Consider the following 24711-nt stretch of genomic DNA (forward strand, 5'->3'; position numbering starts at 1 on the left):
CAAGGGAAGAGATGCAGTCCAAAGCCAAACCACACTCTGAGTCCTTAATAAAGGCAAGTTTCCATTTGGAGCCAATGGTAGGTCTTCCTCCTTGTGATTAATGTGCAACAAACTGGATTCCTGTACAGTTGATTCTTCATGGTGTGTGTGTGTGTGTGTGTGTGTGTGTGTAGAAGACACTCCACAAGGGGAGAGTAAGAAGTGGTGAGATAAATAAACTTTTGATGAACCCTAACACTATCTGGTAATTACCAGGATGTTGTGCATGGGATGTATGAGGGTTTTTCCAACTATATTTTTTTATTTTAAAAATTTTACCAAAGCATTAGAGTCTGGAAAATATAGCACAGGCCTATTTCATTGAAAGGTTTGCAGTTTACTGTTAAATTAAGTATAGCTAAATGGATATAAAACACATTTGGATTGTGATCCAATCCCCTTGGGCATCTTCAGTGAGAAGGTGGAGGGTGGTGTGTGAAGGATTCAGGAAGGTAGCAGTGATCCAGGCCTTGGCTACCTCCTCCAAATCCCACCCGCATTGCTGCTCAACTGGAGACAGGGGAGAGGTTGTGCTTTCAACGTGCCCAGCCTTAAGTCTGGATTAGTATTTTTTCCTTTTAAACACTTAAAAAATTGACATTTTCAAGTATACACAAAAGTAGAGAGAATAGCTTAATAGGCCCCCATGTTTCTCATTACCCAGCTTCAACAATTACCAACATTTACCAATCTTATTTTATTTATTACAGCCCCCCCCCCCATTTTTACATACTTCAAAGCAAATCTCACCATGTTTGGTAAGTTGTTAATACTTCAATGTGAATTCACACTGATAACTTAAAAAAAGTTACATATACCTGATACCATTATCAAATTGAATACAAATTTAATAAATAATATTATCTACTACCTAGTTCATATTCAGTTTTGCTAATTGTCTCCAAAATGTATTTTTCCATTTGATTTTTTCGAATGAGAATTTAAACAAGTTCCAACCAGTGCTTTAGCTGATTCTCTTAAATCTCTTTTAATCTATTCAGTTTTCATGTCATTGATTTGTTGGAGAAATTGGTATTTGTATCCCCAGTGGATAAAAATGGTCTTTGGTAGAAGAAAGACCACTGGATAAAACATCAGGAGACCAATGTTCAAGGTCCAGCTCTGCTAGTAATTATCAGTATGACCTTGGGGTACATAGTTGACCTTCCTAACTCTTAGTTTTCTCATCTAAGAAAAAAAGAGAATTTTGATCAGGTCTATGAGACCCCTCCCCCTTTAAAAATATTTATTTATTTATTTACTTATTTATTTATTTAAAGATTTTATTTATTTATTCATGACAGACACAGAGGCAGAGACTTAGGCAGAGGGAGAAGCAGACTCCTTGTGGGAGCCTGATGTGGGACTTGATCCCAAGACCCCAATGTCATGACCTGAGCCAAAGGCAGACGCTCAACCACTGAGCCACCCAGGCATCCCTAAATGTTTCTCCTTTATACTTCTGCTCTCAATCTATAAAAATCCACCTCTCATAAGGCCTTAAGCCTATGCAAGGTAGCTCACTGTTAGCATGTAATCTCCAACGTGAAATAATCTTAGAAAATGAACTGTTAGCTATAAATTCATAATAACAAATTTTATAAGAAGAAAAGGCTGTGATTTTATTTTCAGGTTTTTGGAAATAGTTTTCAGGAAAAAAATGACAAGAACACATAAAAAACTTGAAATCATTCATTGAACTATGAACTCTTAACACAGGAAGAGACTTTGAATTCTCCTTCTGAAAGCAGAAACTACTTCCAAAATGTCCCTCACTTAGGAGGGACACATCTTTCCCAAGTGTGATGTACTTCACTTCATAAAAGGAACACAATTTTTAATCATTTAAAACAAAAAAAATAAAATAAAATAGGGAAAGTGGGTCTCTCATGTTATATGCTTTTAGAAAAAGTTCACACCTTTGAAGCAGCTTTGCAATATGCAGAGCACAGTACTGGCTTCAAAAGTTAATGTGACTGACTGCACTTGCATTACCTAATATGAAGAGCTGCTGTCAACTTCATCTATAAAAATTAGCAAGTTAAATTCTTTCAAGTACTTTAATTACCTGTACTTCATATAGTCTTATACCTGGGATAAGGCTGAAACAAAAACAAAATAGAACAAAACAAAAAACCAGCTAGCAAAGAGCTGTTAATAAGGAAAAAAACAAAACAAAACAAAACAACTACCATTAAAATATTGATTACTCTGAGATGCAATCAAATGAAAATCAATCCTGGACGACAAAACACATTTTTAATTCCATACATAAGTTCTATTATGCACCGAAAATTTCCTCTATCAGAATATTCTGATTACAATAAAGAGATACGTAAAATGGGAACAGTTAGAAAACATGATTATTTGGTTCATTTCAGGTCTACTAGTCCAGCTGCTGGCCATACAAGTCTCTGGGTTTTCAACGAAGTGTGACCAGTTCTTCGGAAGAGGTAGGGTGAATGGCAACCGTGTTGTCAAAGTCAGCTTTGGTCGCTCCCATTTTTACCACAACAGCAAAACCCTGCAGCATTTCATCACACCCAATTCTTTGCATATGGATCCCAACCACCTTTTCCTCCACAGTGGCACAAACCATTTTCATCACACATTTTGTTTTCCTTTTGGTAACTGAATGATACATTGGGGTAAAGGTGGTTGAATAGGTCTTCATATTTTCTTTTCCATATTTATAAATGGCCTCATCTTCTGTGAGTCCCACTGTTCCAATCGGGGCGGGGCTGAAGACGACTGTGGGGATGTTGTCATAGTCTAATTTGGAATCTTCTTTGCATTCAAAAAGTCCATGGGCAAGTTTTCAGCCAGTAGCTATGGCAACTGGAGTGAGAAGAACTTTTCCACACACGTCCCCAACTGCATAGATGCCTTTCACGCTGGTATTCTGGAATTCATCTACTATGATATGACCTTTGTCATCAGTTTGAATCCCCACTTTGTCTAAATTCAGGCTACTGGAGTTTGGGTCCCACCCAATGGCCCACAGCAGGCAGTCAACATCTGGAATCATGGTCAAGGTGGGTTTCCTACCAGGAACTGAAGTAATCATGCACAGTTCCAAGCCTGAGGATGTCTGTTTAACTTCCTTGACCTGCGAGTACTTCAGGACCTCTATGCCGGAATTCTCCAGTTCTTCAGTGCAGTTTGAACTGATAATTGAGTCAAAATTTCTAAGTACCTTATCATGCCAGTGACATCTTTGAGCCCAGAGCGGAAAGAATCCCAGCTATCTCTATAGCAATGTAACCTACACCAACGATGACACTACGGCCAGGCAATTCTTTCAGTTGGAAAAATCCATGATGGGTTATTCCTAGGCTGGCACGAGGGATCTGGCTCTCCTGAGACCGGAGGGGACGCCAACGCCTGTGGCAATCAGGATGTGAGGGGCAGTGTATTTGTTCCCATTGACCTCTATTGTGGGCGCAGAATCACACGTGAATGCCGCATGGCCATGGATGATTTCTATATGGGACTTGGTTAATTATTCTGATAGATGGTTTTCAGGCAACTCACGTCGGCATCACGCTTTTCCTTTATAACCTCCAATTGAATTTACTCTCACAACTTTGAAAGCCGTAATCAACGTAATCATGCATGAATTCATAGTGGACAGCTGTGTTCCACATTACCTTTTTGGGTACACATCCAATATTCACGCATGTGCCGCCCAGTTTGTGGCTCTCCACCACGGCTCTCCGCCCTGCGTGCGCTGGCCAGCCTGCCCGAGCCGCCATCGATCACCAAGTAGTCGAACGAGGCTGCGGCGGCGGGCAGCGGGCGCCGTGCCTGCGGCTCCTGCCTTCACCATTTATTATTTATTTTGAGAGAGAGAGAGAGAGAGAGAGAGATTGAGAGAGAGAGAAAACAAGTAGGAGGGGCAGAGGGAGGGAGGATCCCAAGAAGATTTCGTGCTGAGCATAAAGCCCATCATGGAGCTCGATCTCACGACCCTGAGATCATGACCTAAGCCAAATCCAAGAATCAAATGCTTAACTGTGCTATCCAGGATCCCCGAGACTACTTTCTAAACAGCAGAGGAAATAAGACAGAAATGGTTATTATTCTGGGTGTGCCAGACCCTTAAACTCTCAACCTCCCTAAAAGGTAGATATTGTTTCTTCATTTGAGCCTGTAAAAAACTAACCAGCTAAATCCAGTCAGATTTCAAAGAAGATAGACCTTCCTCACTAGCTGTGTCTTCTCCCTTGGAGTCTCTCTGAAACAAAAGGGAAGCACTAGGAGTGGCCCATGCAGTCATTTTCCTTATCTCAACCTTTCCTACCTTGTGGAGCACAACCATTGATTCCTCACCCGTGGGCAGCACATGCCATGTCTGACGTCCCTTCATTCTTCTATAATACATTATGGCCTGAGAAGTTTCCAGGGCACGGAACAGTAGAGTGGGAAGACCTGAGTAATAATGACTCCAACCCCTTATGCTATGAACAGATTCCTCTACCACATCCCGGAAACCTCTTAGCCTCTCGGTGGGGGCAGCTCCTTCCAATTCAGTCTAACCACCAGAGGTCTTCCTTACTTGAGATTTTTCCCTTCTGAAATTCCCTGCTACTTGTACTTTGCTCTGCTTTTTGTCGTTTTGACAATTTTGTTTCATTTAAAAAAAAATTTATTGATTGATTGATTGATTTGAGAGTGAGGGAGAGTGAAACAGCACAAGTAGGGAGAGCTCCAGAGGGAGAGGGAGAAGCAGACTCCCCACTGAGCAGGGAGCCCAATGTGGGGCTCCATCCCAGCACCCCGGGATTATGATCTGAGCCAAAGGCAGAGGCTCAACCGACTGAGCCACCCAGGCACCCCAGTTTTGTTTTTTTTTAAAGAAACCGTTTATTTTCCATCAACCTCATTTCCACTTTCTGCTTAAGAGTCTGTGGAAGTGGGGGATCCCTGGGTGGCTCAGAGGTTTGGCGCCTGTCTTCGGCCCAGGGCGTGACCCTGGAGTCCCAGGAGCGGGTCTCACATCGGGCTCCCTGCATGGAGCCTGCTTCTCCCTCTGCCTGTGTCTCTGCCTCTCTCTCTCTCTCTCTTCCTGTCTCTCATGAATAAATAAAATCTTAAAAAAAAAATTCTGTGTAAGAACAGTTTAGGAATACTCACTGGTTGTTCCTACTGGTGCAGGGGCCTGGCCTGTGAGGTGGGAGCTGAAGACTTGTCCTCAGTGGTCGGCTGAGCGTTCCAGTCCTCAGGAGGGAACCTTTGAAGGGTCAGAGGGGGCATCTGCACACCTTCAGACCAGCTTGCATCTGCCAGTCGAGAAGCAGTAAATTTGGGAGCTGAAGCAATCCATTCACCCTGAAACTCCACCTGGCACAGCCTTTACAGCAGGGGCCTCCTCTTCCTTTTCAGTTTCCTCAGGATCTCTACAGAAGAGATCCCGCGGGACTTTCAGCGGGAGCGCCTAAGGTGGCGCCACGCATGCGCAGAACGTCCTGCGGGGCTTGACCGCCTGAGTCGCTGAGGGGCTGCCCTGTGGTGGCCTGGGATGGCGCCGCCCTCTTGGCCCTGAGGAGAGTCCGTGCTACACCGGTTAACGTAAGAGCCTCGGTGAGAGGCTGGTGGTCAGCCCGGAGTCAGTAACCAGTGGAAGACCTGGCTCCGGGGAGGCGCTGCCTGGCTCAGTTAATGAGGTTTCCAGGAGTGAAGCGGCCCATGAGAGGGGTGGCTCTGGTGGGAGCCGCAAACTTCGTGTCAGCGCGGCCCACTGGCCACTGTTTCTGGAGGATATAACAGTGACATCAGCCAGAAGCTGCCAGCAGAAGCTTCTTTGAGGTCCTCTTCAGATTGATGAGGTAGCGCCATCGCTTTTCCTTTCCTAGATGGACTGATCCATTTGGAAGTCAAATTTGATGCCACCTAAGTGGGTTCCTGTTGCAAGGAGTTTGAGAACATCCTCTTTCATTTCCTCCAGACATCGTGGAAGTTTCTCTTTAATTTATGTAGGAACCCAGAACAGTGCCACATGGACCCCTTTGGTTTTCACACGGCGACTCTGCAGCTGCTGGAAGACTTGATGGTACTTATTCTTGTCTTCTCTGGCCAAGGCCCTTCAACACGTACTGTAATGTCAACTCCTCAGTGCCCCAGCTGCTTTCCCCAGGACATGATCCACTGGCTGATATCCCTCGCCAAGTGTGGCTCCTGCAGATGGACACGATATTCCAGGTGGGTGACCAGTGTGGAGCAGGGACTCTCGTTGACCTTGTTCTGTACATTACAGACTCTGTCCCAGGACAGGCAGCTTTCTTCCATAAAGGACAAGAATGTGGCTGGGAGTTGGAATATTGGCGGAGCTCAGAACCAGAGGTGGCCTCTGGGAATGGCTTTCAGGAAGTGAATGAGACTCAAATGAGGTAATGGGTGTAAAAGCCACAGACAAGTATAAAATTCCATGAAAATGTAAGGAGCACAGTACTGTCAGCAGGCTCTTGTGCAATGTAGTAGGGCAGGTGCTAGGAAGCATTGTAATCTGCTCTGGTTCTTATAAGATAGAGCTCCTACGGGGTTTCTTTTTTCCCCACTCTAATTCTATTTGCTACCTTGGACAAGTCCTTTAAACTTTCGGCTGTGCTTTTTTTGCTGCTTGAGACATTATTTGGCTACTCATGACTGTAAGTCCCTCTTCATGTTTCTTCCAACCCCCTCCTCCCACCCGTACTACTGCTGCAGCCCCAGACCCATAGGCAGTTCTGGAAGGGTGTATCCTAGGAACTGGTAATCTTTATCACCTTTCTGTGACCTCCATGACATGTGGGCCAGAGCATCCATTTGTGGCAGTGCTGTCCTCGTCAGAGTGGAGGAGGGGGTGACTGTTATTAGCCTCTTACCAAATTCCCTTGAGCCCATGTCAGGCTTCCCTGGCCTGTACTCTATACCTTCTCACTCCACCAGCAGTGTGGCATGGGTTGGGGGAGGGATGTAAAATACATACACTACTCTTTTCTCTGGAAAAAGGGTAACCCAGGAAGGTTGAAGTGTCCTTGGGTACACTGCCAAGGCCTGCGTCTCCCACAGCATGGGGTTAGGAGAAGGGAATTGGATTTGCTGGGTGACACCCAGAGGTCAGAGCAACTCATGACGTCCTCCTTCCTGAGCAAATGTGGTGGTTTCAATGGTACCAATGTTGGGAGAGTACTTCCGTGATGCTAGTGTACTCCGTACCTTCTAAATCAGCCAAACTGTCAACATAAATCATCCTTGCTCCAGACATTTGTTTTTTGCCCAAAAAAGCCATCAGACTCTCGCCTGAAATTGTACAAGGAAAGTTTAAGACAAGCTCTGGGCAACAAATTCCTTTTCTCCCTGTTTCCTCCCTCTGCTCCTCTTTAGTCGCCATTGTTCAGCAAGGGATTACTGTGCAAACCAGGCAACCTAACCTCTCTTTCACTCAACAAAGAAATTCAGCAATCTCTGAGGCCGTGTCACCTTGCCAGCAGAAACACTGAACGGCAGTAGTGCTGAGAGTCAACACTAATAGCTGACACCAAATTAAACTGCCAGACTCAGTGTGATGTAGCTCTGTCACCTCTTGACACTTCTGATGTGAGTACAGGGGCTTCTGCAGGAAATTCATCAGCTGTAGTTCATGACGCATCATCTTTACATATCTGTCCATCTACATTTGTCAGCAACAGGCAAGTCTCAAATGACTTCAGTGATTGGTATATAGATTGCACTACTTCTAGACATAGTAAACAGGGCTTTAACTCTTGGGGCTCCTTCAGCTCTGCCTTCCTTGCTGACAAGGCCTGGTTACTGGTATTGCCATTCTCCTTGGGGTTTGGGTGGTGATTGACAAAGGCTGATTAAGAAGACCCCCTTTCTTTTCTCCCACTAACCAGGATCTCAGATTTGTTGCAACTTTCCAAGTTAGCTATTCTGTGGATGGATGCACCTGCTCTCTGATGTGCATTTCTAGGATGTCATCTAAAAACTCATATTTACTCGTTAATGGCTTGATTTGCCATTGCTCTGATGGGGAAAATTAGAAATTTAGTACAGGCTTCTCTTGTTAGTCACACTTGTTTGCTTCCCAGTGTAGAATGTCTGATTTTTCCATGCCTTCCAGGCAGATCATTTTAGTATACTAATAGCTGCTAATGTGCCAAGATTAGGGTTTCACTGGCTTACAAATATTTTCAGACCCTTAAAATGCTCACTGGTTGTTACCACTGTAGCAACTTATTTTGCACATTTGTCAACATCATCAAACTCATGTATACTCTGAGGAATAAGTTAAGTAGCTTTACAAGGGGTGCAAATGTGTTTTTTTCCTTGCATGTTTTCCTTCTGTGTTCCTGAAAGAATAGTCTAAAATATATAAACAGTGATGAGGACATGGGAATCTCCAGCTTTTGGTATCTTATTATAAGCTCTATCAAACATTTTTTTGGGGGGGTTCATTTTTTTAGAAGATTATTTATTTAGTCATTCATTCATTCATTCATTCGAAACAGAGAGAGAGAGAGAGAGAGGCAGAGACACAGGCAGAGGGAGAAGCAGGCTCCATGCAGGGAGCCCGATGCGGAACTCGATCCCGGGTCCCCAGGACTATACCCTGGGCTGAAGGCGGCACTAAACCGCTGAGCCACCCAGGCTGCCCCGGGGGGTTCATTTTTAGTAATACCACTTTCAATATGCATTTCTGTTGAATGAAGACTATGCATGTTCACCAACCATGTATATGTATTTATTTTTGTTTTCCTATGGAAAATGAACTTTTCTATGGCAAGGATGATACTTTTTTGTTTTTAATGTTTTGAGAGTAGAGCACTTGATGTTGTTACCTTCGTGACTGGGAAGTGCTGTTACATGCTGGCTCATGAAGGCCATTCTTAGGCCTTGAGTAGGTACTACTACCCCTTAGGTTGTAAGGTCATCTGGTAATTGTTCTGTGTGGCACCCAGTCACTCACTTGAATTTTGGGTTACTGATGAGGTTTATAGTGCATTTGAAGACACCCCTTTGAGGACATCTCTGGTGGTTGTGGTCAGTTTTGAGGCCTTCTTGAAGATGGCAGGCCTAGAGCACTAACAGGACCTAGTAATCTATCCCCAGGTGGATTTTCTAAGGCAAGTGAAATGCCTGTTTAAATTTCTTGAAATAGTCTGAACTTAACTTTAACATTATCTGGAGTGGGTAGGTAGAGGTAGAGATGATGAATAGAAATGAAATAAGATTTCCTAGGAGTTGATAGTGTTGCAGCTAGGTGTTGGATACATGGGGTTCATTAAACTATTTTCTTTTGTGTATTTTTGAAAACCACCGTAGTACAAAGTTAAAAAATGTTAGATTTCTCAAAATGTTGGATTATGTTTGTGAATTGAAATGACATTTAATCTGTTGTTAATCTTGCATTGTTTAATAGGTGAATTCATGTCAAGCACCTTTAATATTTATTTTATATAAATATTAAGTATTTAACATGGGCTCTGTTTTTTCTTAGTACCTCTTGGACTTCTCTCATTTCACAAAACGACTGGTTTTGGCGTTAGACTTAAGCTTAAGTCAGCTCCCCACTGCCTAAGGAAAGCCTGACATTTGATATACTTATTGTCTGGTACTTCAAGAAAATCAGGCTTCTCCCTCCTCACCCTTCACCCTAGAATTCTCATGACAATTGTGGCTGTAGAGAAGAGGCTTGTGGAGAAGGGAGGCAGAGCTCACAAGATTGCATTCACATGAATCATATTTTTACACATATATCATCCCATTTGAGTTTTATTTCTGTTCTTCAAAGTGCTCTCTTGATTCAGAATGCAAGACACCCATTACCTTTAATAAGGCTGGTCTATACATCAAGGCAGATCATGTCATGTAAAGGTTTATGGCATAACAGTAAGATTAAATATCTAACACAGTTCACATTCCACATGGGTTTCATGACTTAACCAATATTAAGGAGAGCATGCTTAAGATGAATTCACAGAACACAATCTTCGACTGACTAATGCACGAGACTACAGTCCAATACAGCCAAAAGCAGGAACACATTCCTGCTTACTCAGAACCATTGTGGTGAGGTCAAGACCCAGTGTATGGAGCCAGCCTGAGAGGAAACAGTGAGCAAAGTGGCAGAAAGAATTGCTACAAATATAATGTATAACTCATATCTTAGAAACATTTGGAAAGAGTGTGCTTTGAGGGGACATTTCTGTAAAATGATAGGCATCTCAGCAATGAGACAGCAGTAGGAATCAAATCCCCTTTATATGAGTTGGCTCTGCTTAAATATATATTTGAGATGCATATGAAGCATGCAGGTGGTTAGAATAAGTCATGGGGTAAAAACAAATTGAGACTGGCCACTCAAAGCTATGTTTCAGAGGCTGTGACTTGAAGTGGCTGTGACAAACACTTAGCTCATTCAACTGGGGATTATAATGGGAGTGCTGACAACCCTCACTAATTAGGATGCTCTCTGGCAGCCCTGTAATAGCTGCGGGGAGCTGCTGTCAGTAAACGGTGTTATATTCGGGGGTCATTGCATTTGGTGTCTCTCTGTACCGCAGAGACTTCACTTGCCTTGCTCCTAGCAGTCATTTTGCTTCCAGCTCTTCCTCTAACACCCCAAGGATCTCACTGCCCTTCTCCAAGAGACACAAAAGATTCTGAGCTTACCCGCAGTCTCCTCCACAGCGGAGGGTGAAAGATGACACCTGCAAACACACAAACTAATTATAACCCTATTTAGTTCCTGTGGGTGAATCTCTCCGTCCATCCCCTTTGCCCTTTCCCACATTTAAGTCCTATTTGGTGAGGAGGGAAGGATTATTTCTGGAAACCAGCCTTTCCCCTCCAGCTCTCCCCAGCTGCCCAACAGAGGCGAGTCATCCTGTGGTAATTAACAATCTCATCTTGAGGAGTACGTTTTATGGTACTCTTGGTCAGGCAAATTCTAAATTAGCTCAGTTAAAACGGCTCATAAGACACAATGCTGCCATCCCTATTAACTCCTGGACCTCGGCCAGTGCACCACACTATTTTGGGAGCTGGGCTTCTGGCAAAAGGAATCATTACCTAGAGTTTATGTGCAGGAGGAGCAGTGTGGAGAACACAGTCATGGCAGCCTTCTCTCCTTCTGACTTTACTCTTAAGTACTGCAGTGATAAATGAAATGTTAGAAAGCATTGATTGTGGAGAGGGCAGGACACGGGGATGGCGAGGGAGTGCTCAGGGATCTGTCACTGAGGTTACTATGCCTGTCGTCACCCAGGAATGCTGGGGAAGGTCTGCCAGATTTACACTTGGCTTCTTGATGGTCCAGAAGAGGGTGGAAGGGCTTTTCCGGATGCCACCAAGAATGGTTTGACCCTCCCATCTGTATAGAGCTGGATTGAGTGGAGAGAAGCTGGGGGCTCCAGGTTCTTCTCATATAGAACATGACCTTGAGCAAGTCATGTTCTCCTTTTTTGTCCTGCTTCTTTAACTACTAATTGAAGAGGTTGGGCAATATGATCCCTGATGCCCTTCCTATCTCACATCTTGTGACTCCAGAATTCTCTATGAACCTGTGGAGTCCTGCTGGGTTGTTCTCTTGAGTCTCTGAAAATAAATGTGGGCTCTGTGAGCCCAGGTTTGGTGCCCTCTTTATTTAAATCATGGTTGCCTCTGGTTCTGAAAATATATCTTTCTAAGATTTTTCTACTGGAGACTTTTAAATTCTGGGCTCGGAGGGAGCAAGGCATTCAGCATAAAATAACCTGCTGAGTTATGAATGCAAAGAGAGGAACATTTAACTTTAAAAAGGTATGCAAACAAGCATTTTTTGAAGGTCTTATAATGTAGCAAAGCAGTTTGCCAGGAGCATGTGTGTGTACTGTGGAGATGGGTTCCTGCTATGAACAGGATACTCTTTCTGTCCTTAAGCAGCTTGCGATTTAAGGGAGATCAATAAATAAATAATAAATAAAGGGTGGGGGTTGAGTTTGAGCTGAAGTATACAGCAGAATAACTTGAAACCAGCATGGGAATGGAGGAACAGCTTTTAAAAACATAGTAGTGCTAGGGTCCTACCTAGATCTGTGTGGGGCATTTGGTGGCTCTTGACTCTGGGCACTGGTATCGCTAATGATTCCACCCTTTATTTCTCTGAGTATAATTTGTTAAGCAAGGGAATCTGAGAAACATAATTCAGAGCTTCCTGGACTCTGATATACAGATGGGGATGAGACAATGACCATCAGAGGGGGATGGAAACAGTCCTACAAATGATGAAGAGCTTGCATTGGATCCACAGGGAGAGGAGAAGCCACTTTGACATTTTAAAGTGTGGGCTTGTGTGTTCATCACATCATCAGAAGAAAGAACTTTGGCAGCAGTCAGAAAGTATGATGGGGGAGATGATCATCCAAACAAGAGTTTAATAAACAGATGACAATAGCTTTAGATCACAGAAGATGAGATATACCAGACTTTGTGAAATTCTGAAGCCAAGACATAAAAGAAAAATTATATCCACATTGAAAAATATGTACAATATTTATTTGAAAATAATCATGTACAGATGCAAATACATAAAGTTAAGAAAAAAAAGAAAGATAACAGCTATCATCTACTAAATGTTTATTAAATGCGAGCATGTTTTACTTACTTTACATATTATCTCATTTATTTATTTTGAAAGTTTTTATTTATTTATTGGGACACAGAAGAGAGAGAGAGAGAGGCAGAGACACAAGCAGAGGGAGAAGCAGGCTCCATGCAGTGAGCCTGACGTGGGACTCGATCTTGGGTTTCCAGGATCACACCCTAGGCTGCAGGCAGCGCCAAACCGCTGAGCCATTGGGGCTGCCCATATTATCTCATTTAATCCTTACAGCAGTCCTAAGTAGTAGGTATGGTGCCCCCATATTACAGGTGAAGCAACTAAGCCTAAGAGCTATTACGTGACTTGCCTAAGTTACGAAGTTAACAACTATCAGGTTGTAATTAGGGGAGGGTCATTCCTCAGAGTCTAAGCTTGTCTGATTCCAAGTCTTATTCCCTATGCAGTATAACCTGATTTGTTCATGAAACATTATGCTTCTTGTATTTATAATATTTTCCAGTAATTTCTAAGAAAAATATGAATTTTGAAATATTTTAAGGTCAATGGGTAAAACATTTAAGGTAAGATGTTAATGCAATACGACTGAGACCGAGTGCCCTCCCAATGATTTCTGAAAACCACTGACACAAATGTAATCATCATCATCATAGCTCTTGCCATTAAGTACAAATATCAGAGGACAGACATCCTTTAAGAGCATCCTTTAAAAGGGAGATGAATTTATGCGCCTGAAAGGGGGATGTCATTTTTCCAAGGGAATGAAGGAATTCAGGTGGAGTCTCTCATGTTGAATTTTGATCCAGAGATTTGAAGGAATGTTCCTAACTTCCTCTTTTGCCCTCAAAATTTAGAGAGTAGAAGGGGAACTAGAAGAAACTCTTTTGTTTTTGTTTTTTAGATTTAAATTCAATTAATTAACACATAAAATATTATTGGTTTCAGAGGTAGAGGTCAGTGATTCATCAGTCTTATGTAACACCCAGTGCTTGTTACATCAAGTGTTCTCCTTAATGCCCATCCCCCAGTTGTCCCATCTTTTCACCCCTCTCCCTTCCAGTGACTTTCAGTTTGTTTCCTATGATTGAGAGTCTCATAAGAGACAAACCATAAGGTTTGTTTCCCTCTCTGATTTCATCTTGTTTTATTTTTTCCTCTTTTTCCCTATGATCCTCTGTTTTGAGAAAACTTTTTTGAAAACAAGTGTTTTTGATGCCCATGTAAAATAGAAAGTATTTTTTTATGTTAAATATAATATTGACATCTTTGTTTCTTCTCAAATTTTTATTTGATTCACACTGACCTGGAAGAAAATGAAAATGATGTTTCCTAATGTTTGGCAATAGATGGCTTTATTATAATAAAGACCATTAAAGGTAAATTCAATGAGAAATGTGTGATTTCAGTTCATTTTCTCTTAAATGACTGAAAAGTTCTTGTATCTCTCTGTAGAACCTTTTTGACATTGGGTGTTGTAGGTTCCTGGAATGATCTACTTTTTTAGGTTGTGCAGAATTTTCTCTCTAGGGACTCGGGAACTAGTTTCTCATTTGAAATGATTTATAGGTACCATTTTTATGAGGATGAGGGAGACCAAATAGCTTCTTTGGGTTTCTTTATGATTTTATTTTATTTTAAAAAGATTTATTTGTTTATTAATTTGAAAGAGAACACAAGTGGGAGGGGCAGAGTGAGTGTGAAAAGGAGAGAGAATCCACACTGAGGGCAGATCCTGAGGTAGGGCTCAATCTCATGACTCTGAGGTCATGACCTGAGCTGAGACCAAGAGCCAGATGCTCAACCGACTCTGACACCCAGGTGCCCCTTTTTATGCTTTTGTAAACTGATATACCATGTCACACTATGTCTTTTACCATTTATTTTTTCCACTTGTATCAGTTATGAATGCAGGCTTAGTCATGAAAAATTGAATTCACTCTGGCTAATTTAAGCAAGAAAGGGATTGATGTTAAGGATATTAAAGCATAGTGAGAAGAAACACATTTGGGTACAGGATTCTAGGAGGATCACTTACACCCAGGTACAGAAACTGGCCTGATGGGAAAACCCTGAATCTGTTGATCACTACATGGCAGGAAACCAAATTTACTGTGAGTGCTAAGGACACTAGCCCTGATGTCCCTTTTGTGCTGGAAATTCTGCTCTGAACTACTGGAGAGCCTTCATGGGCACTGCTGCCTCCAACCCCAAACACTGTATGCTTCTGGCACTCCTCTCCCTGGGAATAAGGGATATCTTTCTCGGCCTGTCTCTTATATTGAACACTTCCAAAATACACTCTTACCTTTGTGTGCCTGATTGGCAGAGCCTAAACCTCAGGTCTGTGTCCTAGCTGCAAGGGAGTCTGTATATTTGTACTTTGGGGAGATTGAGTTTACAAAGTGGGGATTTCCCCTGACAGAGGAAGTCTATTTAAAAGATAATGGGCCCTGTAAATGTGGCAGATGTCACTATGCCATCCTAGGCAATTTCTTGTTTCCAAGTATATGAGGGAGTGGTATGTGGTCAAGGAAAGATGTGAGGAAACTCATTGAGTGGCTCTGTAGCAGATGTTATGGGCATGGTACCCATATTCATTGGAACTTACCATATTTAGGTGCTGCAGCTCTTCTTACTTCTAATACCTACATCCCTTTGCGCAGGGTGGGATGCTGGTGGAATTAACATCACTCCAGCAGCTGTCACTCAATCACTGAACCGCAGTGGTAGCGGGCTTGATATTTGACCCTTTATGTCTTCCTTGCCTTCCTGGTCTCTCTTCCTCACTTGCCTACTGGCCTTTGGATCTCAAATATACCACCTGTACCTTGTCTTGGGTCTGCCTCAGGGGGATCCCACACTGAGATGACCTATTTGCCATAGGTATTCTCATGTTTATTAGGAGTTCATTCTTTCAGTACCATCATGCAATCATGTTTAATGAGAAAAGTGGGGCCCAGTTATCAGTGTGGCTTTGATAGAAGGCTTCGTGCCTCCTCACTGTGAAGTGTGTTGTGGGATGGGCTGCTCCCAGTCAGGGCTGTGTCTCTGGGTTTTCAGACTCGGCCACAAAAGCCCTCACAGTTTCTCTTTGCTGCCCCTCAGGGTATTTCAGGTGACAGAAAATCACTGCTGGGACTGTCCTCTTGCACAAATTGCTGCTAAAATACTTTTAAAGGGTTCAACTCACTTCTCTCGGAGCTCCTCTTTGCTCCTTTATGGGTAGCAGAAGACAAAAGAGAGAGGGTGAAATGGAACATTTTTGAGCCCTTACAATGCCAAAAAATGTAAGCTCTCTGCCTCCTAAGACTAGATTCTGTTTCAACAGAGGGAGATAATTTCCACTTGGCTCTACAAGAAGAAATAAAGCAATCACCATTCTGTCAATTTTCTAACTTAAAGCTCTTTCTAGTGATTTCATATCCAGCAGTGCCACTGTTGACAGAGCCCTAGCTGGGCTGAGCTACCTGCAAACCTTTCCAAAGTACCTCAATAGGAGCACTGGTGGGAACTCTTTTCTGAGAGAGCCTGTGTGCTTTGAAAAGATTAGGAAATTTCATACGTAGTTTTTGAACATGGAACTGTACCCCTTCAAAGCATGCTCTTGTAAGAGTGGCTTGAACACATGGAGAAAGATTACTCTTTTCAAAAGGTGCTGTCTTCCCAGGGCCTTGCTCTCTTCTCACTCCAACTGCTGACCCAACTTTCCACCCCTCCATGTATATATGGGCTTCCCATACTACTGCCCCTTTGCTTTTTCCAGATATAAAAGTCAAACACTCCTAACTGCAGTACCTTTTCTCTGAAAACACTTGACCCACAAGATCTACAAACACTCTGTTTTCAAGTTGTGGAAAATGGAGGCACAGAGGAGAGAAGTGATGTCTTTAGAGTTATTCATGCCACAGAGGGAAGGAGAGCTGCCTTGAAAATGCTCCCTTAAGAATTAGACAGAAAAGCTTTTATACCACTTAGTGCTTGAAAAGAACCACTAGAAGGGGCCAGTGTGGAGGGCACTTGAGGACAAATTCAACAAATACCACAGAATATAAGGTTTGTTTTTTATTTGTTTTTTTTCCTTTCTCTAAATTATCCATCAGAAAATAAGGAGTTGTCTACAGTCATCTAATCAGTACCAAATTCTGCTGAGTGCCTACTATGTGCTAGATAATGCCCTAGACCAGGGGTCAGACAACCTTTTCTGCAAAAGGCCAAATAGTAAATATTTTAGTCTTATAAGCCATATGTCCCTCTCTCCTGTTCAACTCTGCCATTACAAAGCAAAAGCAGCCACAGAGTATACAAATGAATAGGTGTGGCTATATTTTGATGAAACTTTGTTTACAAAAGCTTTATTCCCAAATTTGACCCACAGATTTAAAATCTGAATCCTCACCAGTGGGTATTTGTGGCTTGGGATAAACATTCAGCCACAGTATCATGCATGGACTCCAAACAGGCTTGATGAATGAAGATGGTGTGCTCTGAAACTTGTGTGAAGTGACCTAAAAAATGGCTCTAAAAAGACACTTAGATCGAAAAAGCTTATGATAAGTCTGAGTAAAATTACTTCATGTAAAGTGAGATGGTCAAGGAAGAAATATTTGTGAATTGATATTTCTATTTTGATTCTGTAGATGTAATTTAAATATATGTGTGAATAAAATTAAAATACTAAGTAGAAACTTTATTATTTAATTCACATTCTGGAAATTGTATATTCAAGTTGGCTGAAGCACTTTTGGGGGAAATTTTCTTTGGGGGAAGAGGGAAACTGCCTTCTATTTTCCTCTTCCAAGCTCTCATCATCTCCTCAGTATCTGATTGAGTTTTTCCTGTTCAGACTGTTGCTCTCCCACACCCCACAGTCAGTTTTCTACAAACCTGTGACAGTCACAGTTTTAAGATGGAGATCAGATCACATTACTTTCCTGCTTGGGACCCTCCTATGGCTTCCCACCACATTCAGAATACTGTCCAAAGTCCTTCATAAGGTGCACAAAGGCCACCACAACCTGGCTCTTACCTCCTCCTCCAGCCCAGTTTTCTACTCCATTTCTCCTCCCCTCTCCCTCTGATCCAGCCTCATTTACCTCCTTACTGGTTCCTGACTCAGAGCCTTGTATTTGCCCCCTTTGTGCATGGTGCTTTCTCACTTCCTCCAGGTCCTGCTTGAATCCCACCTCTTTGGAGAGACTTCCCTGACTGTTCCATCTAAAGAAATTCTGAGTCATTATCCATCACCTTAATCTACTTCTTTTTCTTCATAGTGTTTACCTACTCTTTGCCTTTATTATATATATATATATTTGCACATTTGCCAGTCTCCCCCATTGGAATGTAAGCTTTGTGAGGGTTTTGTCTTCTTAAAAAAATGCTAAATTCTTGTTTTAGAACAATGCCTTGCATATTGTAGACAGTCGATGAATATTGAATAAATGAATAAGTGTGTAAATGACTATATGCTATTTATGGAGTACCAGTTATGGGTCAGACATTATCCCTACTTCTTCAGTGTATACTATTATGTAACTTCTTTTGCATATGTTCGTCCATGGGTGATGGACAGTGGACAGAATGAAGAGATCCCACTTTAGTGCAAATAGATTACAAATGTTATTTGAGAGTATAAAATAAATTAAAAGAAAAAAGAATTTTATTTGTCTTGTGAGTCTTCATGTAGCTGTAGTATGGTCTCTGTTTGAACTTGGGTTAAGTCCTGCCTTCTTCAGTTATCTCAGAGCTGATCAGCCTCCCACTCTCTATCCTGGGAATAATAAGAAAATGTATGAGTTCTCTCTTCTCGTGTCTTCCATAGGCAGACCTCTTTTACAGCCTTGTCTGTAGGATAGGGATTCTGTTAATACACTTTTCAGGGATTTTTCCATCAGTTTGGACCTCCAGAATGGCAATTCCACAGTGACTAAGCCTGAAGCCCTAGGATGCCCTCTCCTCTGAAAACCCCTTGGATTGCTAACCTGTGATTCCTAAAACTAATGTTTCCCTGAATGTTTGCTACTCCCTTTTGCTTTAAGACTCAGATGTATGACCTAAATCCACTGACTTATTTTATTTCAAAAAAAATTTTTTTTGGTATCTCTAGTGAAGTGTGCTGATCTGGAGCACCTGGTTGAAAGTTAGGATCTTAGCTACAAATGATCACAGACGCAGAGCTCAAAACTAGCAGATAATTTCTTCTTTATTCTAAAGTATTGTTGGCTAGGTGGCAGAGTCACTTCACAAAGAAGGCAGCACCTGGCACGGTGACCTCTTCATTCAGTGTTTCCTTTCTTCTGCCCCTGTGCTCACTTCATCCTGCTCATCCCAGTGGCAGCTCTTCCTGTTTTACCATTGAACTTTGCTTTCTCCACATTTCACTTTGAATTATCATGTAGTCCCTCCATTGTCTTCTCATTCCCAGGGATTGTTTTGTCACCTTTTAGGTTCATTCAAGTGTTTCATGTTGGGGCTTCCATCTTCCAAATGATGCCTCATGTTCTCCACCTGAGTTGGTACTAATCTTTATTACTCCCAAGTCCGTGAAGGATTTCTTTTACCTCATAGGCCAGGCCACATTCTAATGCTTCCTCTTTCATATTTCTTTGAGAGATTTATTTGTAGGAAGCACATCATTTTGAACTCATTCATTCCTCCTCTAGTGTGAGCTTCAACTGGTAGGAATCTCTAATCCAATTTCTTTTTTAGGTACTCTCAGTAATAAGCCTGCAGGTGAGGTTACTTGATCTTCGCATACAGATACTACTTCTTTCTTTTTTTTTTTTTTTTTTTTTTTTTTTTTTACTACTTCTTTCTTGATTGAGCTCCTAGAAGGTCTGTTTCTGGTGAAGCAAAACTCATCCTGCCATCCTGCTTGTCTCTGGCTCTTGCTAAGGTTTTCCAAGGGAACATTTATGCCTCTGTACCTTCACCAAGATGAGGTGGTGTGGTTATAGAGCAAAGAGATACAACTCTTTTGATTTTAATGCTGACTAGGTTGTTGCCATTCTCTGCCATTTTTGATAGAATGCTTTGGGGCTGAATTACCTTCTTGGTAAGTGTGCCATCAGAGAGGGCTACATTTGCTAAATGGAGATTCTTTCATTTTAATTTTACTGTTACCTTGGATCTTCCTTAGAGTTTGTTTTAAGAATTATGGATATTGTAGCCATGCTTTTCTTCAGATTTACCATAAGGTGGTAAATACTCCTTGCAAGAAATGTGTGACATGTAGAAATGTATAAAGAAGCACCAATGAAAACAACCAACAACAATACTCATTCATATCACTTTCCTTATAGGAGTAGATATAAGTACTGGAAGGGATCTTATTCCCTTTCCAGTTAGACTGCTCCTAACTGATACACAAATCTCCTACAGTTTTCCTAGAAAGTGCTGTTCCCAGGGCCTCTGACCTTGCTCTGTGATTTCTTCCCCTCTTCTCTGTAGGTTTAAATCATTCCTTCTCTCAAGTCCCTTTTCTAAAGCCTTACTTAATCCCTTCATGTGGATATATTTGGTTTACTCTTTCATCCATTTATTTATATTCATTTCAGTAGGGTAATACAATGTTTGTGAAAGCTTGATGGTTATTGAAATTTTCCATTTTAAAGATAATAGTTTTCTGGGTTTTTGTTTGTTTTTGCAGGTAGAGATTTTATATTGTGGAAGACAGGAGTACTGTTCTCTTTCTTTTTCTTTTTTTTAAATAAATTTATTTTTTATTGGTGTTCAATTTACCAACATACAGAATAACACCCAGTGCTCATCCCATCAAGTGCCCCCCTCAGTGCCCGTCACCCATTCACCCCAACCCCCCGCCCTCCTCCCCTTCCACCACCCCTAGTTTGTTTCCCAGAGTTAGGAGTCTTTATGTTCTGTCTCCCTTTCTGATATTTCCCACACATTTCTTCTCCCTTCCCTTATATTCCCTTTCACTATTATTTATATTCCCCAAATGAATGAGAACATATAATGTTTGTCCTTCTCTGATTGACTTACTTCACTCAGCATAATACCCTCCAGTTCCATCCACGTTGCAGCAAATGGTGGGTATTTGTCATTTCTAATGGCTGAGTAATATTCCATTGTATACATAAACCACATCTTCTTTATCCATTCATCTTTCGATGGACACCGAGGCTCCTTCCACAGTTTGGCTATCGTGGACACAAAAACAGACACATAGATCAATGGAACAGAATAGAGAACCCAGAAGTGGACCCTGAACTTTATGGTCAACTAATATTCGATAAAGGAGGAAAGACTATCCATTGGAAGAAAGACAGTCTCTTTCTTTTTCTATTGGTCAGGGGACCTTAACATTTCACTATGCTTTTGGTAATGTAAAGGTAAAGGGCAAATCCTTCTTGGAAAGGACAGTTTGAGGTTATGATGAAAGAGCCAAACTCAAAATGATGTAAAATGTTCTTCATTATGACAGAGTTGCAACTCTGCAGAGATTGTTTTGATACTGACTGGGAGATGAAGAAAAGATTTCCTCCTTTAGTTGCAGGGAAGGGGAAGAGATAGACATTGGTTCCAAAGTGACAGCTTCTGTCTATGGAAGTAGTAAGTTGGCTTTGAAATATGGTGGCATATCTATTGGAGTACCATGGAGAGAGAAGCATTCAAAGGCATGGCTCCATAGGCTCTGGGAACAGTAATTGCTCACACCATGTGTTGTGGGTCTTCCCTGTTTTGTAACTCCCCTCAAGGTACACCCAAGCCTTCAATAAAGATCTGCTGAATACAATAGCCGGCCTTAGGCTTGTGTTGGGTGATTAAGGGAGAGTCAGTGTCCACACTTGGGAATAACTGGTACTGAGAGTGCTCAGGTGACCTGGAGAAGTTGGTTATGCCAAGCAGTGAAGTTTAGAGTAGTAATCTAGATCCAGATATGACAAGTTCCAGCCAAGATGACCCCTGGGATACAAATATATCCCTTAGATACCCCTGAAATATCTAGGGAGGGAAACCACAGTAAACACCGTGGACTTTTCAGGAAGCAGTATAAGGTGCAGTATAAGGTTGAACAAGAAGTCTACACCATTGTTTTGGAAACAATAGAGACAATAGGAAAGGGCAATCCCAGGACTAGAGAAGGAAGACTTCTTGATTGTACATGTATTCAACAAATATTTGTGAGTACCTATTCTGTGCTATGTAATCCTTGTCCTGATGAAACTCACAATATCACAAAGACGCACTGAATTGTCTTCATAGTAACATGGAAATACAATACAACAAGGCTAATATTGTAATAGAGGTGTATATACAACACCACTTGAGTATAGAGGACAGGCCATCTGACTGCCTAAGAGGGTGGGAAGGCTCAGGAAAAGTTCAAGGAGGAGATGTTTAACCTGAGTTTAAAGGATGAACAGGAGCTTAGACAAAATGGTGAAATGAATTTCAGGGAAAGAGAAGAACATGAACTTATTATCTAGATGTGTGAAAGAGCATGGCTTTTGGGGGAAGTGGAATATTGAGTAGAAAGGAAGGGTAGAAGACCTGATTGGAGTGGGCATCTTGGAAAGGGGACAGATGGGTAAGAAATTATATGACACACTAAGGTCTTTGGATTATATGTACATAATGAGGTAAAGTTTTAAAAATGTATGCCAGGGAGTTACAGGATCAACTATGCCTTTAAAAATAAATAATTCTGTGCTAATATGAAGGATGTCTTAGGTTGAATTCCCTAGAAGCAGAGTCTGAGATGGAGATTCTTATGATTTATTGGAGGAATGCTCTCAGGGGAAAAGTATAAAGGAGTGAGGGAAGTGGGACAGAACAGGGGAAGAAGCTGGACAAAAATGTAATTTCAGGAAGAATCTAACCTCAGCTTGATCTCATGGGGGCTCTGGAGCATGAACTACATCTCAGAAGTTGTCCTTCTGCACCCAAGGGGAAGATGGCATCCTCTGCATCTTCAGGTAAGATGATTTCATCAGCTGTGGATAGTCTTCCAGAAATGGGTATTGGCATGTGTTGTTAGCCACTCAAACCTGTAGTATCTGGGGGACAAGTGCATCAGTTGATAAAGGTGAACTGATGGGAGTCCAAGAGTATTAGCTATAGAAAGTGAGTAAGAGGATCATCCCACTGGAAGTGGAGAACAACTAGAAGTTGTCAGGAAAAGTATAAATTGGGTGGAGAGAGGGACAAGGGTACATTTCAGAGATATCTGTGAGGTAGAATTGATGGAATTTGGTGACCAAATGGATATAATGGTGCTTGAGGAGGAGAGAGGATTCCAGGTGCCCTCTTAGTTTGGGTAAGAGTAACTGGGTGCATATTTTATGGATGCTAATCTCTGACTTGATTATTAAGGGTAGATTTGTCAGTAATGATGCTGAATTTGGATTGCTCTCATTTTATTGGGTTTCTTGCCAAATATCCAGGGAGTGATGATCAGTGGATAGGTGGAAATCCATTGCTGTAGCTCAGGGGAGGAAACTGAGCTGGAGAGTTTCAGATGTCATCAGGGAGATCTGGCAATAAAAGCTGGGGGGTGGATGAAATTGCCCAGGGAGAGGAAGACAAGACAGACAATGCTGAAGACAACTCCTGCAGCGCTTTGTACCCACAGAAACTTAGAATATGTTAAATTGAATTTTATATATTAATGAGGTGCTCATTTGAGCTCATAGACTCATTTCCCATCAGATTCTACTGACAAAAAATTAATGGACTGAAAATGACAATTGTCCTTCTTAAAACTGTTGAGTGAGAGACATCACTAGATTATTGGTTTTCTCTTTCTGCTCCCAGCCTGAAGTTTCAACCAGGGGTCTGAGTACTAGGCCCCTGAAATAAGACCTTAAATATTCTTTCCTCTCAGAGGGCTGGCTGTGTGGGCTTCCATATGGGTATGCAGGTATCTCCATGGACCTCCTCCCTCCAGGTACTTCTGAGTATGTCTGAGACAGGGCACCTGAGCAGATCTTTAAAAAGAGGGAGCAATACTTTTATCCACACAGCCCTAGACACCTTAGTCCTGGGGATAATAGGGTAGAAGAAATTTCTTCTACTATCACTACCTTTTATAGACTCCAAGCTTATGGATTCTCAGAGGATTTTTGGGGTGCTACCAGGATGTCCCTTAGTAAGTCAAATGGATAAGGCAAAAAACATCTGGGCCTCAAGCTGTTGATTTGACAAGTCAATATGAAGTGGCATTAGGGTAAAGTTCTGGCAATACCACATGTTTAAGCTATGGAAAGACATATTTCCATGTTGACTCAAAACCCTTGCCTTTTCTTTCTAGTGTATCGAACTACTCTACTGATTGTCCACCTGAGAAGTGATATTGCCTGTAATTTTTGAAGGGTTAACTAATGCTCCTAGAGGATGTGATGGAGGAACAAACACTGTGAACATGTTCAGTGTTACACAGCTCTACCTCAGGCAGCTGACAGATGGTGATTTATACCACAAAGTATTGGCATATTCTTTTTTTTTTTTGTATTGGCATATTCTGATGAAGTATCCTGTTATTGAGACATTTTGGCAGATCTAATATTTCCTTCTCTGTGTAATAGAAACATTTTCATTGACATTCTTAAGTTGTTCTGCTCTATTGTGAAAAAACATCATTTAAAATTTCTATTGAGGTATAATTTACATATAGTAAAATTTGGTAATTCTATCTGTACAGTTTGGTGAATCTTTCCCACAGCAGCTGTCACTCTGGAAACTTTTCTCCTGCCTTTTTTTAAAAAGTAAGCTCTATGTGGAGTCTTTTGGGTTTTCTATATAGAGTATCATGTCGTCTGCAAAGAGTGAAAATTTAATTTCATCTTTGCTGACTTGGATGCCTTTTATTTCTTTTTAAGGAGGGCATTTAATGCAATAAGCAGTGAGTGTTAATAAGCAACTGATGAACCACTAAACTCTACCCTGAACTAATAATATACTACATGTTAAGTAACTTTAATTTACATTAAAAAAACCCAAACCAAAATCAAACAAACAAAAGATAAGCTCTGTGACCAATGTGGGGCTCAAACTCAGGATCTCAAGATCAAGAATCATGTGCTCTACCTACAGAACCAGCCAGATGCCCCTCCTCTTGCCTCTTATAGTCA

The 24711-nt window shown here is 41.6% G+C and overlaps 2 long non-coding RNA genes and 1 pseudogene across 7 annotated transcripts in view; 1 reads left to right on the forward strand and 2 right to left on the reverse strand.

The window, feature by feature from the left end:
• Nucleotides 1–5481, reverse strand: part of LOC144303239 (uncharacterized) — a 68908-nt gene extending 63427 nt beyond the window's left edge. For 2 of the 6 annotated variants that reach the window (XR_013370270.1, XR_013370271.1), the window contains exon 1: nt 5176–5475. This is a non-coding gene — a long non-coding RNA (uncharacterized LOC144303239). Of the gene's footprint in view, nt 1–5175 lie in introns of all 6 variants that reach the window. The other 4 variants (XR_013370274.1, XR_013370273.1, XR_013370272.1 and 1 more) reach the window with 4 other exon arrangements.
• LOC144302825 (glutathione reductase pseudogene) lies at nt 2296–4423 on the reverse strand (annotated as a pseudogene).
• Nucleotides 4938–24232, forward strand: LOC144303240 (uncharacterized). Its single transcript, XR_013370275.1, has 3 exons — nt 4938–6240; nt 22450–22557; nt 23892–24232. It is a non-coding gene; the product is annotated as an uncharacterized LOC144303240 (long non-coding RNA).
• Nucleotides 24233–24711: the final 479 nt, after the last annotated feature.

This window comes from Canis aureus, chromosome 32 (genome assembly GCF_053574225.1).
Source record: "Canis aureus isolate CA01 chromosome 32, VMU_Caureus_v.1.0, whole genome shotgun sequence".
Lineage (NCBI taxonomy): Eukaryota > Metazoa > Chordata > Mammalia > Carnivora > Canidae > Canis > Canis aureus.